Here is an 18,779-nt window from a genome sequence, read left to right on the forward strand (position 1 = left end):
CCTGAGTGCACAGATTTTTGTGCACCGGGCCTCTAGTAATATATAAGATGATATAAAGAAAAAGATGTATGCCCTAATCTGTTGATGTCAGTGAAGCAGAAGCATAATGACCTGAAATTAAGTGGAGGGGACTGACTAAAGCAGAGAGAGAGCAGGGAAATTGAAGTTGGAGGAAAATTTCTATAGCCTATACTTACAATTTAATAACAGATATCTTATAGTAAGTGCAATTCTTCGCTTGGACAAATAATGTTAAATCTACCTGGTGGCAAGCTATGTGTAATCCATAGGAAGGGTCAAGTAGCAGAAAGCCTTTGAAATTCAATAACATCAATGTTAACTAGCATATATTATTACTATTATTTAATTTAATAGACTTTATTTTTAGAGCTTTAGGTTCACAGCCAAATTGAGCAGAACATGCAGTTTCCCTAAACCCCTTGACTCTATACACTCATAGCTCCCCCTATTTTTAAATCAACAATGTATGTTATGCATCTTAGATTTATGCCTTTAACATTTCAATATATATATATTTTTTCATGCACCAGGCCTCTAATATATATATTGCATGCACCGGGCCTCTAATATATATATTGCATAAAATTCATGCACTCAGGGCAGGGGGTCCCTCAGCCCGGCCTGCAGCCTCTCGCAGTCCAGGACTCCTCGGGGGATGTCCACCTGCCAGCTTAGGCCCACTCCCTGGGGAATTGGACCTAAGTTGGCAGTCAGACATCCCTCTGGCAATCCAGGAGCCCTTGGGGGATGTCTGACTGACAGCTTAGGCCCATTCCCCACAGGGAGCAGCTTAAGCCACAGTTGGGCATCATTAGCACTGCCGAAGAGGCGGGAGAGGCTCCCACCACCGCCACTGCACTTGCAGCTGCTGTCAGCCCTTGTGGCTGAGTGGAGCTCCCCCATGGGAACGCACTGACCACCAAGGGGGAGCTCATAGCGTTCCCAGTCATTCTACTATTAGGGTGAATTTGCATATTATCCTTTTAATATATATATATGGTGTGCTCGGGCATATAATTTAGGGGGAATTTGAGCAAGTTTTTTTTCCTAGCATATAGCAAACATTGTAAACAATGATAGTAAAATATTTCCTTCTAAGATAGGTGCTTTTTGATTTTTTATTACAGTACACAGCTTAGTAGTTTTAAGATTGCTGATTATAAAATGAGACTTAAAATGTTTATAATCTGTATTTTCTTGAAGTCTTTAATATCTAACTGATTGCTTTTCTCATAATATAGCTCCAAGATCATCTAATGAAAATACTATCTATAACAGTGATGGCGAACCTATGACACGGGTGTCAGAGGTGACACGCGAACTCATTTTTTTCGGCTGACTTTTCTTTGTTAAATGGCATTTAATTATATAAAATAAATATCAAAAACATAAGTCTTTGTTTTACTATGGTTGCAAAGATCAAAAAATTTCTATATGTGACACGGCACCAGAGTTAAGTTAGGGTTTTTCAAAATGCTGACATGCCGAGCTCAAAAGGTTTGCCATCACTGGTCTCTAAAATATCTGGGGCATCTGCCTAAGAACCACTGCACCAGAATGGAGCATCTGTTACAATCCAAGAACCTACACTGACACATAATTATCACCCCAAATCCATAGTTTACATTGCAGTTCACTCCTCTTGTTGTACATTCCAGGGGTGTGGACAAATGTATAATGGCATGTATCCATCATTATCATATCATACGACTATTGTGCTGCCCTGAAAATCCTTCGAACTCTTGGCCTATTCATCACCCCCCTTCCTCCAGTGTTTTCCTTTATTCATTCACATATCTTTGAATGCATACTTGGGGGATGTCTGACTGACAGCTTAGGCCCATTCCCCACAGGGAGCAGCTTAAGCCGCAGTTGGGCATCATTAGCACTGCAAAGCAGTGTGCTGTACAAACTATAGGAACAAAGATAATCAGTCTTGTAGTTTCAGAAATATATGGCGTTTTAAAGTACATTTAGTTAAATATTACAGTAAGAATTAAATATTTTAACATGTAGCGTTGTGCATAATTATCATATGATTGTCTTTTTAAAATGACGATTCAAGGCTAGTATGGCAGTACTCTTTATTGTTTCATCATATTAAACACTCTGTCCTGTACAGGTACAACAAGTTTAAAATGTGCCAGTGTATAGTTTTTTTTCAAAGGCAGTTGGTACTTGATGCAATGAACTTTCAGATTTGTTCAATTTATGGAAATCAATAGGCATTCTGTTTTACAATTGTAATGTTATTTTATGTTGTTTCTCCAGACTCAGAAGGTGAAACAGTGTGCACATTTAAGTTAATTTTAATTAAAATGACTTCTATGCAGGCAGATTCAACATATTTTCTAATTTGATGACTCCAGGTCCTTTAAAACAGTACATATTCTTAGTAAATGTGTTTTAATTAATTCAAAGATATATTGCATACTTAAAATACTCACTAGAAAGAGATCATTTGGGTTTAGGATTTTACAGAGCTTTTATACACCTGTAACCAAATGTACCATATGCTTACTAAGTGATGCTCACTTTATAGTTCATTGATCATTTTCCGATTGATGTATGAGCACTGGGTGGGTATGCAGTTTTGTGTGAAGATAAAGAAGTAAACACATTGACTATTATTCTGTCCTGAAACATACAAGGGTTTTTAAATGGCAAAAACTCACAGGAATATAGATAGATAATGGGAGAGGATAAAACCAAACAGACAAAATTTGGGAGCTAGTAATTGGATGAACCAGTAGTAATGACACTACGAATTCACCAGAAAGTTGAATCTTAAGTCACAAGTTGGGAAAGCCAAGAAGTAATTGAATTTACCTCTCTGAATGTCATGAAGGTCTTATGAATTGGTGGCAACAGGAACCTCTACAAGAGTCAGTGAAGGTTATGCCTAAAACAGGAAGACTAGTTGAAAATCCAACTAAGAAGCAGTGAGAGAAATAAAAACAAGCAACTATGTAACTTTCATTGAGTTTAAGTTGAATGTTTCATTGAGTTTAAGTTGAATGCCTGGGAAGATATTCAGACAAGTGGCAAAGAGTTTGAGGTTGAGTTTATACTGAATGTGGAATTTTTTAAAAAGGGCAATTATTAATACTATAGGAAACATAAACAAAAGTAACCAATATTTAATGCATGTTTCTTCTAAGAATGCTAAGAATAGCACTTACATGGTTATAATGTCAACACTAAATATTTCAACTAAATTTTTATGGGGAGATGTGTTAGGAGGGGGATAGTTTGGGGTGACGAAAGAGAGTAAATCTTTTTCTCCATTGTGAGGAAATAATTTATATGCCTTAAAAAACAAATCATGAAATAGTTATATAAACATTTTTTTTCAGAGACAGAGGTAGATATCAGCCCCACCTCAACTCCCCCCCGCCCACACACACTCCCAGTCATGCATATGAACTACAACAGATTCTACCACTCCATGAACTCACTACAGGGCCTATGCTACATTCTATGCTACAAGGTCTTTGCACTTGCAGCTCTCTTTCCTGGAATGTTTTCCCTGGGATATCCTTATGGTTGGCTCCTTTACTTCCTTTAGTCAGATCTGAACTCTGATGTCACCATCTCAGTTTTGTCTTCCCTAGCTAACATATATAAAACCTCTACCTCCCCCATCAACCTTTTGTTCCCTTTTTTGCTTTACATTTCTCTTTAACACGTATTATCGAATAATACCCTAAATATTATCTGTGTCACCTCTCCACCACCATCTCACAAGTTTAGCTCACAAGCTCCATGAGGGAAGGTATATACATTGCTCACCGTGGTATCCCCAGTGACTAGAGCAGTGTGTGGCATGCAGTAGGTGATTAATAAACAAGGAACCATCTATAATAATAAAACCTTAATATGCAAATCGATCGACTGAACGAACAACAGAAGGACCACGTTACGACAGGCACTGGTGCCAGGCCAGCCAAGGCGGGTGCACTGTGATTGGTTGGGGGGGGGGGCCACCATTGCCCCACAATTGCTCTGCAGAAGGAGGCCTGCAATCGGTCACCCCAAAGAGGGAGGCCCAGGCCATCGAAGCTATCACACCCCATGGCTGTCGCCAGCAGAGGGAGGCGACTGGTAGCAGAGGAGGGGGGAGGGCCCAGCACCGCACAGATGTCAAGCAGTGGTAGCAGCGGGGGTGGAACCAGCTGCTGGCAGCCTGGGGACCCTAGCTGCGGGGTCCTGAACTGCGAGAGGGCGCAGTCCTGGCTGAGGGACAACCCCCCCCCTCCCCCCCGCCACACACATGATTTTCGTGCACTGGGCCTCTAGTTTAGTGATGGCAAACCTTTAGAGCTTGGTGTGTCAGCATTTTGAAAAACCCTAACTTAACTCTGGTGCCGTGTCACATATAGAAATTTTTTGATATTTGCAACCATAGTAAAACAAAGACTTATATTTTTGATATTTATTTTACATATTTAAATGCCACTTAACAAAGAAAAATCAACCAAAAAAATGAGTTCGCATGTCACCTCTGACATGCGTGTCATAGGTTAGCCATCACTGCTCTAGTTAGATAATATTAAGTGAGTGAATAAATGAAGAGAGAACATTACTTATAATGAAAGTAATTTCTAATTATATATAGTGGCTGAATAAAATAAAAAATAATTGAAAACTAAAATAAAGGTTATACTTTTAGTGCACATTAATTATTTATATTTTAATGAAATATTCCCCAAACATATATTATCTCAGAAAATAAAACATGATTGATAAAATGCAGCAGAATATAATTATTAATGTTCTCTTACCTGAATTCATGTGGCTTGCTCTAATTTTTCCAAAGGAAAAGTTAGAGAAAAACAATTCTAAGATCAGAGCTATTTTATTGTCTGATAGTTCTTGCAAGACTCCATCTCATTAACAGTTTCATTATGCAGAGCTCAGTTTTGTCATTCAGAAACAGTTGAGATATATGCCATTATAGAGTTTGCATGCATAAATAAGCATATTATTAATAATCAATGGCAATTAGCACACAATGTACTTCCTCTTAAATTTAATTATATGCTGATTAAGAATGTTTGGGTACGTAATTAAAATAAGAAGGTCCGATGATACTTAATTTTTGCTTATACTCATATTACAATCCTAATAACTCCAGTCTTCACTCAATTAGTTTTTCATAGCTTTGGTGAAGCTGTTTCTATTGTACTATATCATCAGTTATAACAAGTACCAAAACTAGTTGTCATGATTACTGTGTGGCAGTGCTAAAAATGGTAAAATATATTCTTGTCCTGGCTAGGGTGCTCAGTTGGTTGGAGTGTCATCCTGTATACCAAAAGTTTACATGTTTGGTTCCCAGTAAGGTTGTGGTTTCGATTGTGGGTCAGGGTACATACCTAGGTTTCGAGTTTGATCCCTGGTTGACTGCATGTGGGAGGCAACCAATCGATGTTTCTCTCTAACCTCTCTTTCTCTCTCCCCCTCCCCCCTTCCCCAGAATCGATAAAAACATACCTTTGAGTGAGGACTAAAAAAAAAAAATTAAATATATTCTAAATGTTAAGATCTCAGTGAAGATAAATGAACTGAATAATAATGTAAGTGCATTGTTAGGAAATCTTTGTCATTGTTAAATGTGATGTGGTTTCTGAATGCAATGAAATCAGACATATTCAATGAGCTCAAGCCTCATAAATACATTTTCTGAGGAAAATGAGCACATGTAAAAACAGCTATGGAAGTGGTTATGGAAGGAGACTTGACTTGGGGTGGTGAACACACAATACAATATACAGATGATATAGAATTTTACACCTGAAACCTATATAATTTTATTAACCAGCCACCCCAATAAATTTCATTAAAAATGAACTTCAGAATATAGAGATATTAAGAAAACAAAACATGGTTAAAATCATAGTGAGTTACTATTAATTGGCTAAAGTAGCCCATACTAATTTTAGTAATGCCTGTGGTACCAAAGAAGAAGCTGAAGTATTAAAATCCACATTGGCCACAGACTAATAAATGGTAGAGATAAAATTCAAAGCCAGATTTCTTTTGATTTCATTATATTTCATTTTCTAATGATAAGGTCAACTGCAAGAATGCAGATCAACTAGATCAAGACCTTTGATCTTTTCGTTTTTAGTTCTCTTCCAGATTTTCAGAGCTAGCTCTACAGGGAGGAAAGGTTGAGCATTATTTTGGAAGAGTGAAATAGTGTGGATTCATTATACTCCTTGTCATCCAGGAAACTCTGAAGGCCCTGGCTTCCACTTCCCTACCGTTCACGTCCCCATAAAGTTTATTGTATCATCCTTTGCTTCAACTGGGCTTTGGCCCTTTCCCCCTGAAGGGAATTGAATTCTCAAGTAGATCTGAAATAATTTGGACGTCTTAGATATTTCTAACTTTCTAATTATTCTTTGAATTAAGCTAATTCTGTAACCAAATAAATATTAAGAGCCAAGTATATCTGAATTAAAGAGTTTAAAGATGCACATGAAAAACACAGTATCGCAGTGTAGTATTCCATTGTGTAGATGTACCACAGTTTTTTAATCCACTCATCTACTGATGGGCACTTAGGCTGTTTCCAAATCTTAGCTATGGTGAATTGTGCTGCTATGAACATAGGGGTGCATATATCCTTTCTGATTGGTGTTTTTGGTTTCTTGGGATATATTCCTAGAAGTGGGATCACAGGGTCAAATGGGAGTTCCATTTCCAGTTTTTTGAGGAAACTCCATACTGTCTTCCATAGTGGCTGCACCAGTCTGCATTCCCACCAGCAGTGCACAAGTGTTCCTTTTTCTCCACATCCTCTCCAGCATGGGGGGGTGGGGGGTAATGTGGGGATAAGGACACATATGTAATAACTTAATAAAAAAATTAAAAAAAAAGAAAAAGAAAAACACAGTATCTGTCTTGATTATGGCCACAAGTCAATTGAGTAGATAGGGGTTTACACATTAAAAGATAAAGAACAATGTAGAATTTAAAAAAAAAAGATGGCAAATGAAATGTCATAAGATATTTGAATAAGTGATCAATTAATATAATAGAAAATAGAAACTTTTAGTTCTAGAGCAAAGGTGATACTATGGACTGAAGTGTTTGGGAAAGTTTTATGCAAAGGGATTGGTTTAAATCTTCAAGTATAGAAACATTTAGAAGAAAATAGGAGATATTTCAAAATGCTGTAAACCTATGAAGCAGGATCACATGTGACATTTTGGGGGGAAGTGACTATTTGATGAATAGAGCATGTGAGTAGGAGTGCATAGGGAGATACAGGCAGTGCTTACAGGGGTATGGTTGTGGAGGATCTCGACAATCAGGTGAGAGATTGGACCTCTGTAGGCAGAGTTGTATTATCTAGGGGTATTTTGAAAGAATTTATAATCTCTGAAACAGGGTGAAAGGGGAATACCTGCATATTAGGCAGTTTGATCAGACACATTCTCTTGTTCTCCATTACACAATTTTTCAATCTGAAAAATTTTATAAGTAAAATCACATTTCTAAGGCTCATAGAGTGCATGTGAGTTAAGTATTACATCTGTATGTACCTATGTGAGCCTGAAACATCGAATCTAGGCACAGGAAATTGACTTGCAGACTCAATGTTTTGCTACAGCCCCTTCCAGCATTTTCTAGCTTCCTGTGAGTAAAACACAGTTGTTATATTTGTTGCCTCTTGCTATGACTCCCTTATGCTTGAAATGTAATTTCAACTCACGCTTTTTCAGTCTCCTGCTGTTCAGGGGATGGTGGTGAGGTGGCAGTGATTCCAGGTAAACTTAATTTCAGAGGTGGCCTCAAGGAAGCAATCCCCTTATTGGGCTAATGCTGTATTAATCAAGAGGTCCAGCCTAGAACCTATTCCTAAAAACTATTAAATCCATTTACGCTTTGAAAATTGGTTTTTATTTCTGACATTGATGAAGTATTGGTAACAGAAGTGGTGCATTGAAAGAAAAAAACCTAAGATATTTGTTACTGTTTTGTGGTTAGGAATAGTAGCAAGGAAACATATTATAGCAAGTGTGATGAAGTAATTGTTTATGACAATGTGGATGGCAGACCACTGAAGCTTTCGCTCAGGAGGATGAGGTTAATAAGAATGTTGTTAAGGGGTGCGGCCTGTTCTTGGCTGCCTTTGACAACAACGGGTTTATAACAAAGACAAAAGCCCAGGAATATATTGGCTATTTTTCAAGGAGAGATTTAGGGAAATATAGTCTAAAATCCTGGTTAAATGGATTGGAAAAGTCAACTGCTACTGTACAGTAGGGGTAAGAAAGCTTGATAAGTTTCCTATTTTCTTATTCAGGGCAGCCCTGGGGCAAAGATCAGATAAAGAATATCTCATACCCGCACTACTTCAGATCAGCCTTGGTAGTCACAGTTGAAAAGAGAAAGAGAAATGGTTAAAGCAGGTTTTGGGTAGGGCCTGAGTATTTACTGGTACAAGAAAGTAGCTGGAAGCAAACCAACCAGTTGCCAATAAGATTTTGAAGGAACTTTTAGCCAAATAAATTCTAAAACTCATTGGCCAGATCCCTTTGGTTGTTCAATCCTTAAGGCCGTTTTCACCCACAGGACCTGCAAGAACTGTGTACTCCCAAGGATAGTCTCCCTTCCCACACACACCGCAAATTTTGCTGCAGAGAATGTGGGCAAAGAAGAGCTGTTCACCAGGAAACGCCAGGGGCCAGCAGAGGATACAAGACAAGGCAGCACCTTCTCGAGGACAGGACCACGGCCTTCCGGGAGAGGAGGAGTTCATAATTTATGCACTGGGCCTGCAAGAACTGTGTACTCCCAAGGATAGTCTCCCTTCCCACACACACCGCAAATTTTGCTGCAGAGAATGTGGGCAAAGAAGAGCTGTTCACCAGGAAACGCCAGGGGCCAGCAGAGGATACAAGACAAGGCAGCACCTTCTCGAGGACAGGACCACGGCCTTCCGGGAGAGGAGGAGTTCATAATTTCTGACCAAAATAACCTGTTCACTTCCATGACCATCTTCTTCTCTAACAGGTCACTGATCCATGAGGAAGTACAGGTGGCCTTAATGGAAAACACACACACACACACACACACACACACACACACACACACACACACACACACACACAAAAGCGCGCGCGCATGCACGCACGCTTCTGTGCTTATCCGGGAAACCCTGGGTTTGAGAAGGATGTCATAACGAGAAGGGGTTTTGTCAGGAGTAATGGGAAGCGAGGGAAAGTTTCTTTCTCTGAACATCCTCTGATTCAACTCCCAGTAGCCTGGATTTCATACTTTTTGATAGTCCAGCTTCATCATATAAATGCAATGCCCTCCAGGATGATAGAGCAATAAAATGGAAAAAATCCGGGTCTTTGATAACCTGAGGGAATAGTCTGATCCATCCTAGCCTAGACCAGTCAGAGAATCACATACAGAAAATCACTGCTCTCTCTTTAAACCATTTTATTTTGAGGCCTTTTGGCAGAATTTGCATAGCAGCACGACCCTGAAAGAGCTCATTTAAAGGCTCTAAAGTGTGAAGCTCACATTCTTTTCTGAAGTTTAATTCTGTGTTTCCTCATATGTATTGTATTCTGCGTAAGCCATTTGCTTTGCATTTTGCCCTTGAGCACATATTGTACATTCTTTTCTCTGGGCCTTTATGCATATAATTTATTTTACTCTTCTCTTGACTCCTCTCCAAATAAAATCTTACTTATCTCATACAATATTCCTCCTTTTGATTGCCAAATCTGAAAAATAAGCTTTTCAAAGTTTCAGTATGGCTTTCAAAATGCAAATGTGGCCCAGTGTTTGACTTATGCTTCTGAGTGAGTTATAATTTCATAAAGAACAGAATTGGTGTCCTATTTTTATATCCCTTTTATATTTATACCTCAGGCTTCAATAATTATTTGGTGATTAATTAATTGCTGAAATACAGTGGCATCTCTCACTCATTGGGTGAACATATAATCTAGTAAATTATCCACAATCAGCTTAACATTTTTTAAAGAATTAAGTTACTTTTATCTAAAAGTCTTAATACAGATACTTGTCCCAATTCTGTCAACGGGAGAAGAGAGTCTATTCATATTTTTTCTATTATTCTGAATCAAGCTATCAAATGCTACCCATGCCAGATGCAGCGTTATTCCATTTTTAGAAGCTGTAAAGTGAGGATGGCTGCTAATATATACTTTGCTCATATTCTGGTAGCTGCACAGGATATAGTTAGGTTTAAATAATCATATTTTTAAATATTTCATTACATTGGTAGTTAGTTTGCAAAAATAATGTTTTTCATCAGTTTTATTTTTATTTAAAAATATTTTATTGATTTTTTACAGAGAGGAAGGGAGAGGGATAGAGTTAGAAACATCGATGAGAGAGAAATATTGATCAGCTGCCTCCTACACACCCCCTACTGGGGATGTGCCTGCAACCAAGGTACATGCCCTCGACTGGAATCGAACCTTGGACCTTTCAGTCAGCAGGCTGACACTATATCCACTGAGCCAAACCGGTTAGGGCTCATCAGTTAATTTTAGATGGGAAAATGTGTTTTGCCAGAAAAGAGCACAAATATTTGAAATTGAAAGAACATTAATTTCCTCTTATTCACATATTCAAAATTACATATCCAGTAACTGCTAGTCCTTTGTGCAATTGAATTTTCTTCATAGAATCTGATTATTGCTTCCTAACTGACTCTGAAAAATTTATCTATATTGCTTGTGAGATGTACCTACACCCCACTTTCAAAACAGAATCATGTTGCCTAGATAGCATACATTTTTAATGTATTTGGTTTCACACTGACTCTTGCACTACTTCATATTCCTTCACTTGGAAATATATTCAGCCCCCTGAAGATTTATCTTAATTTGAAAAAAGAAAAGTGTAACAATAGACTTTGATCTTCCTACTGCTTGAAATGCTTGGTAATATATTTGCATCCCCCCCCTCCCCACCTAGTCAGTGTACAGGCTGTTTTCCTCTTGCGCATGCTAGCTAAGAAAACGCTGGTTTGCTCTCATTTCTCCTCCAGCAACTAGTAGTTTGTTAGAATTCCCTTTCATTAAGTGAAAAGAATAAAAGTGGTAACGGACGTTCGTCCTTTTGATTGCCAAATCTGAAAAATAAGCTTTTCAAAGTTTCAGTATGGCTTTCAAAATGCAAATGTGGCCCAGTGTTTGCTCTATCCCTAGTATTCCCGTGAGGACTCCTGGTGTAACCAGTAGTTTACGAATTGTGTGCATTATTAGGAACTATCTTATAGAAGTTAATGTAGTTTCTAAAACAACAAAAACACAGACATATTTGAATGGCGCAGTATGTAATTTGACCCATACAAGGATGTCAAACTTGTGGCTTGCAGGCTGCATGCCTCGTTTATTTGGCATATTTTAGCCTTTGAGTTTGACATGCTTGGACCAATACAAGATCACATGTTGCCAATGTGGTCTAGTACTTATCATGACGTTAGTTTAATTCATGATATACCTACAGCTCTCTGATACTCTACCATTCCACTCTATTTTGTGTCTAATAAACTCTGTGTGATAATCATCTTTTATGTTTTTCCATTAAAGGAAATAAATCAATTAATTGAGTAATCCTTTTGCTTATTTACAATATACTATATCAGGCGATATGCTAAATTTTTGAAACACAAAGATGAATTAGAAACCCTATTCTCAATATGGTCATTGTCTAGCAAAAAAGAAAATGTATAAAGATATAAATTTTGCCTGGCCAGTGTTGCTCAGTGGTTGAGCATCGATCTATGAACCAGGAGGTCACAGTTGAATTCCCAGTCAGGGCACATGCCCAGGTTGCAGGCTCTATCCCCAGTGGGGGCTGCTGGAGACAGCCAATCAATGATTTTATCTCATCATTGATGTTTGATGTTTCTGTCTCTCTCCCCCTCTCCTTTCCTCTCTGAAATCAATAAAAAAATTTTAAAAAGAAATAAAGTTCATTTATATATATATTAAAGTCCATGGGAGCATGATAGATGAAATAACTGATTCAAAATAATCTCAGAATATTTGCTAAACAAAGTCTCCAAGAGAGATCTTAAGCAACACCATTACACACCTGTATAAATGGAATGACTCAATGACTCAGTATCTGTAATAAAATAACATTTTGTACAACTAACAAATATAGAAAAACGTATTAGTTTGTTAAGTGCTTTGAAGTCTCAGGATGAGAGGTATACTAGCTGGTTTAACTTGATGTTATGCTTTTCTAAATTATTTTAATCATCTGGGAAATAAAGCCTCGAAATTAATTTTCTGTAAGAAGTACAAACAACTTGATTTTACTTCCCTTAGTAGATATAATTTTACAGTGTTTTAAAGCTTTGTTAATTGGTCTTAGCAGGATTATGCTTCATCTATTTGACTGAATAATTATTGAAGTCTATAGTCATGGTATTCCTTATCCTTTCATTCAATTTTCATTCAGTTTTCTAGGTCAGGTTTTCTTCTTGATGTTTTGCTAAATATCTTGCCTTTCATAATTACTCATGTGTTCCTAACGAATTGGGGTTTTTTTTGGAGCCAAGTTTGTTTTAATGTACTTACTAGTAAGTCACTCTTTCTAAATCGCTTGGTAGAGTTTTATTGAATTTCTCCAAGGAACACATGATGAAAACACTGTTCTTCTATAGTCCTTTTTATATGCCCTCTTTCAGGATTTACATTTTATTTTAAACATTTTTTTCTTTAAAAAAAAAACACACCACAAAACAAAAAACTACTGTGGACTTCTTAGGCTGTGGTACATCAAATATATATTTTTATAATCGTAGTGCCTGGCATAGTGCTTGATAAATGGTATCAGCTAATAAAGGAAAGAATGCATGAATTAATGACACCTATAGGAAAGCTTTGTGAATTTGGTTATACAAATCTTCTACCAGGAGTTGAGATTATCCCTTAAATTTTATATATGACTTAGATAATTAACTCAATTTTACCCTTGATTAAATTGATATTTTTGAATAATTTTTAAGACAACAGGAATTTCATAACATAGTATGTTGGCATTTAATGAAGACATGACTCTACCTCTAGTAGATTATAACTTAATCACACCTAATTTAGATGTCTCAAATGCAAAGTTAATTATAATAAAGTTGCAATTGGATGAGCTAACAATATTTTCCATGTATTGAGTGCTTGCTCAGTATATAAATGAATAGTATGTATTACTTTATGTAATCATATCAACAGCTCTATTTGATATTATCATATCTGAATAGTATGCATATATTACTTTGGCTGCTCATTGTTTTAAAATTAATTTTGGTAATCTATTTTAAAATCATTCATATTCAATATTCTAGTATTAAGCTTGTAAACTCACACAGTATATATCATACATAGGAAAATCTCTGCTCATATGTATATTTTGGATGGATTTCAGTAATTTATTCTCTATTTTCTTCTGAAGAGCTTACAGTATCTCCCCCAAAAGAAAAAAATGACAAATATTTCCTCTTTCTATTCATAAGTCTATGCATTGTGTATGCATTCACTGTATGAACTTGTCTTTGGTCAACCCTTATGGATTCCCCCCCACCCAAATTCAGTTTCTACCCTATCATATTCATAGAACCTGTACTACCTATATTGTTAAATCTAATAACTATTATAGTACTTTGATTCTTATATTTTAAAATTTTCAAGATACTTGTTAACTCTTTTCTTATTCAGCTAACTCCTTATCCTATTTCTGATCTCAGTTTAAATTTTATTTCATCATGAAATTCTTTTCAGACTTCCTCTTAATCAAGACTAATTGTTTTCTCAATCATAAACTTCATTATAGCCTATATATTTATCTCACTTGTCACCTTATAATTACTGTTCTGTAATCAATTATTTATTGCCTTTGTCAACACCAGGTTATAAACTCCATGAGGGCAGGACCATGTGTGTAATTTGCAAATCTGTATTCCCATGAGTATTGCCCATGTTAGCTGCTAAATAATCATTTGTAAAAAGAACATCTGTTTTTCATGGGTAACAACATGCAATTATAAAATGATCTGAGACTTTAAACTTGGAAACATCTAAGCTTGAGCCAAAAGTCTACCATTTATTGTTGGGTGGCCTTGAGAAAGTTACTTAATCTACCTGAGCCTCAAGATTTCCTTTCTATACAGTGGGGGATCATATATGTTGTTGGGTATTTTATGAGATGTAATTGGGAATATGAATGTCTATGTGCCAAAACAGTATAGCTCAGAGCTGACCTCAACAGATAAATTAAGACTGTTAATTTTCTTAGATTGTAAACTCTTAGAAAGCCAAGAAGATGGTGTTGTTTTAACTTGTGCACATCGCATAGCAATGTTAATAGTAACCCTCAAGAGCTTCTAATGAATAAATTAGTCCTATCACTTACCAAGTACAGTAATTATATTTCCGTTTAACTAATATTGACAGGTGTCACTCAACTATAACCTCTATATAACACAATTGGATTTTTTGTTTTTCTTGGGTCTTTTCCAAGTAATTTTTTTGATGCATCAACAATATTTTACACTTTAGAATAGTTTATGTTGCCAGAATGCCTTCATATTATTTGCTGATGATTGCAATATCTATGAGAAGACAGATGATATAAAATACACATCTTTTTATAAAACACACACCCACATGAGTTTCTATTTACTCAATCATATGCTATGGATAGAGAAGTAAGCTTACATAGAGGGTCTCTGCCATTTTCAGAGAAGTGTTTTGAATGTAAAATCTTCAGACATGTTTTCCAGTAATCTCTTCAATTCACTGAGCTGTCTAAGTATTTCTTTTTATCTACAAACTTTATCTCATGAGATAGATTCCAAGAATTAGTTCAAATAAGGCTGCAGTACATGGGGAGATTCTTTTATATATTTATTATTGCACTAAAAAATAAAGGACAAATATGTAATACCTTAATAAAAATAAATAAAAAAGAAGAAATAGAAAATAAAATAAAATAGATCCAATGCTCAGCAACAGTATGGTGAAAGTAACTTTAGGTACTCCCCTTCCCCCAATCATACTCAACCCCACTTTAATCCTTGCTTAAGGAATGAATATCATATAATAATTTGTCAGATCCTATAATCACCTAAACCTTTGATCAATATATTAGTGACATCTTTGATGAAAGAAGAAAATAGTCTATTTGACAATTCTGATTTTAGATGTAATTATTTGCTTCAGAAATGAATTGAAATAGCAAGCACAACATGGTTATCTTGCATGTATATCTGATGGATTCTAGGAGAAATCTTAAATTTCTATTTCCCTTAATAATGATTTTATAATAGTTAAAATCACTACTTATTGTAAATAACACGTTTTTGTTGTTGTTGTTTTTTGTTAATCCTCACTGGAGGATATTTTCTCCATTGACTTCTAGAGAGATAGAGAGAATAGAAGGGAGGGAGAAAAGGGAGGGAGGAAGGGAGAGAGAGAGAGAGAGAGAGAGAGAGAGAGAGAGAGAGAGAGAGATTGACTGGTTGCCTCCCACATGCACCCCAACAGGGGCCAGGGATTGAGCCCACAATTGAAATATGTGACCTTGACGGGACTATAGCCCTCAACCCGTAAGTCCATGGACCATTGCTCTAACCACTGAGAAAACTGGCTAGGGCAATAACGTGCATATTAATGATTGGTTTATAATCTGCTTTACTGAGTATGGTAGAGTATGTCTTCCTTTTCTCCTGAAATTCAAACTCTTATTTAATTTTTCAGTTTAGATTCATTATTGTTCTGCATTAGTTGCAGATGTATAGCAGAGTGGTTAGAAAATTTTGAACTTTTACAGAGTGATCCCCCAGCTGCTTCAAGTACCCACCTGGCCCCATACATAGTCATCATGACATTATAGACTATATTCCCTATGCTGCAATTTACAGCTCTGTGACTGTTCTGTAACTACCAATTTGTATTGCTTAATCCCGTCACCATTTTTACTCAGCTTCCCCAACCTCCCCTCCCCTCTGACAGACAACTGGCAGTCTGTTCTTTGTATCTGTGAGTCTGTTTCCATGTTGTTTTTAGATTCAACATATAAGTCAAAGCATATGGTATCTGTCATTCTCTTTCTGACATGAAATTCAAACTTTTATGAAAAATATGATTTTTTTTTTTTTAAAGAAGAAGGGAAAGAGAGGGAAACATTAATCAGCTGCCTCCTGCACATCCACTACTGGGGATCAGGCCAGCAACGTAGGCATGTACCCTGACTGGGAACTGAACCTGGCAACCTCTTGGTGCAAGGGACAGTGCTCTACCTACTGAGCCACACTGACTGGGCTGAAATTCAAACTCTTGATAGCTGGTAGAGACATGGCCTAAAAGTTAGTCTAACTTTGCTATTCCAAAACTCTTTTTAATAAAAAAGTTAATTTCACTTAAAAGTTCAGATAATCAGTACTTTTTTTTTTAAAGATCAAGACTAACATGTGAATATTCAATCAGAATAAAACATTTTCTGATGGTGGATTATATAATTCCTTCAGTTTACAGCACATCCTTCTTGGCACTGCATGTTAAAATGGACATAGAGAGAAATCCCAAGTTAAAGGGTCGGAAGAATACTAAACATAGAATCCATGAACAATGGTTATGGAATTGGAATCTATTCATCTTGAATGTGGAGCATCTTAATAACTGTCTTCATGGGTTACTCAGTTTACAGAGGCTGATGGTAGTTGTTCTTATGAAGGTCAAAAACAAGGGCAATCAAAAGCAGTAATTACCTGAAAGTGAGAACCAGATATGTTTTTTGAGTTATTTGTTTATTTCTTTTAGTTTCTTTTGAAACAGCCTAAATATTCGTATCTGTCTATTGGTTTAGAAATAATTCAGCCACAGGCAGATTAGGGCAATTCATTAAGATTTCATCCAGTGTTATTATTCATTCATTGACTCAGTTCTTTTGTGTTCCATTTTTGCTTTAGGTACTTGGTTATGGATAATGTTTATTTGTTCATTTAAGTCAAAGTTAAATATGAGTATAACAACTATGTAGAGCTTTCCTCTCTCTCTCTATCCTTTTATTCCTCCACCTAACTGCTTCCTCTGAAGTAATTTGTAATCTGCTTTTCCTCCTAAATATATAACTTTTTGATAATTGAAGTACTGACCTTAATTATTATTTAGGGGGTGAGTAGGAAAGAACTTTATCGATTCTAAGGCCACAAATGGTATTTTCATTAAAAGTATTTCCTTTGTTAATACTATGTTCAAGGGATTGAATTGTTATTCAGGTTATCAAGACTGATTATAACTTCACCATTTCCTGCAGCAAACATCTCATTTACTAATCAGATGAATTTTCCAAAAAAGAAACTGTTTCAAAATTAACTATTCATTTCAAATTTATTTTGTAAGGAGTTGCTAAAATTCACAGAAAAGAAATATGTTTTAAATTTCACTGAAAATTAACTTATAGCATATGCCTGGGAAAAATAGTAAGGTGGAATATTAGAGATGATTAAACTTGGTTACCAGTATTTAAAATATTAATTTATGATTATCATTACATGCTAAGGAAGCTTAAGGAAATTGCCTATTATTTATAAAAACATTGATATTTAATTGATATTAGTTATATTCTTTTCTAGGTTTGAGTCTAAAAATAAACATTCCTAAAAGAACTAAAAGCCTATTGTGGGTAAAAATACAAAATTTCAGTTCTGTATATATTTCTTATCCATAAATGACCATTGCTTTTGTAAAGTTGCAACTTCATATTATGAAAATTTTTAAATTTTGATGTTTATTTAATATTGTTATTAATATTTTTAATATTACAGTAGCTTATAATTATTTTGTTTAAAATAAAATGATAATGCATGGAATTTACTAACTGCACAAATGGGATGAATATCAAGGAAAAATGTAAAGGTACTTCATTTTTTCCTTGCAATGTCTTGATCAGCATTTTATTTTGCAGTAATTACATATTTTCAGGTAATTTATGAAAACAGTACAGAATTTTCATAAATTTTTTTATCCAGCTTCCCTTAATATTAATTACATACCTAATCATAGCATGATTGTCCAAATGAAGTTTCTGGTAGGAACTTAACGTTCACAAAAAACTATTAACTAGCCTCTAAGCTTTACTCAAACTGGAATACTTTTTAGTGCATTGATACATTACTTTTTGTATTCCTATTGATTATTACTTATAGAATAAAAGTAATATAATTTTATAAGTTAGAAAATTTAGAAAATAATATAAGGCAAAAATTCTCTAACTTCATAACAAAGAAACAGAATTTCCGGAGGATGAGGCCCAGAAATTAGGATTTTAAAAAGATTCCCAGGTGATTCTAATGTGCAGCCAAGGTTGAGAACCACAGCTATAGTGTCTAGGACAGTGATGGCAAACCTATGACACGTGTGTCAGAGGTGACACGCGAACTCATTTTTTGGGTTGATTTTTGTTAAATGGCATTTAAATATATAAAATAAATATCAAAAATATAAGTGTTTGTTTTACTATGGTTGCAAATATCAAAAAATTTCTATATGTGACACGGCACCGGAGTTAAGTTAGGGTTTTTCAAAATGCTGACACGCCGAGCTCAAAAGATTCGCCGTCACTGGTCTAGGAGATCTGCCTGCCACCAGAACTATGATTCCCAGTATTCCTGGTGCTCCCCATGCTCTGGGCTTCTGCTTCTAGTCCTGGGGCTGCCACCAAAACTACTATCCCAGAATTCCTGG

At 35.9% G+C, this 18,779-nt stretch overlaps 1 protein-coding gene across 1 annotated transcript in view; it reads left to right on the forward strand.

Annotated features, from left to right (window-relative positions):
* The window catches only part of CSMD3 (CUB and Sushi multiple domains 3), an 888,294-nt gene that overhangs the window by 174,586 nt on the left and 694,929 nt on the right, over positions 1-18,779 (forward strand). The gene's annotated exons all lie outside the window — the stretch shown is intronic.

This window comes from Myotis brandtii, unplaced genomic scaffold (genome assembly GCF_000412655.1).
Source record: "Myotis brandtii unplaced genomic scaffold, ASM41265v1 scaffold285, whole genome shotgun sequence".
Classification (NCBI taxonomy): Eukaryota; Metazoa; Chordata; class Mammalia; order Chiroptera; family Vespertilionidae; genus Myotis; species Myotis brandtii.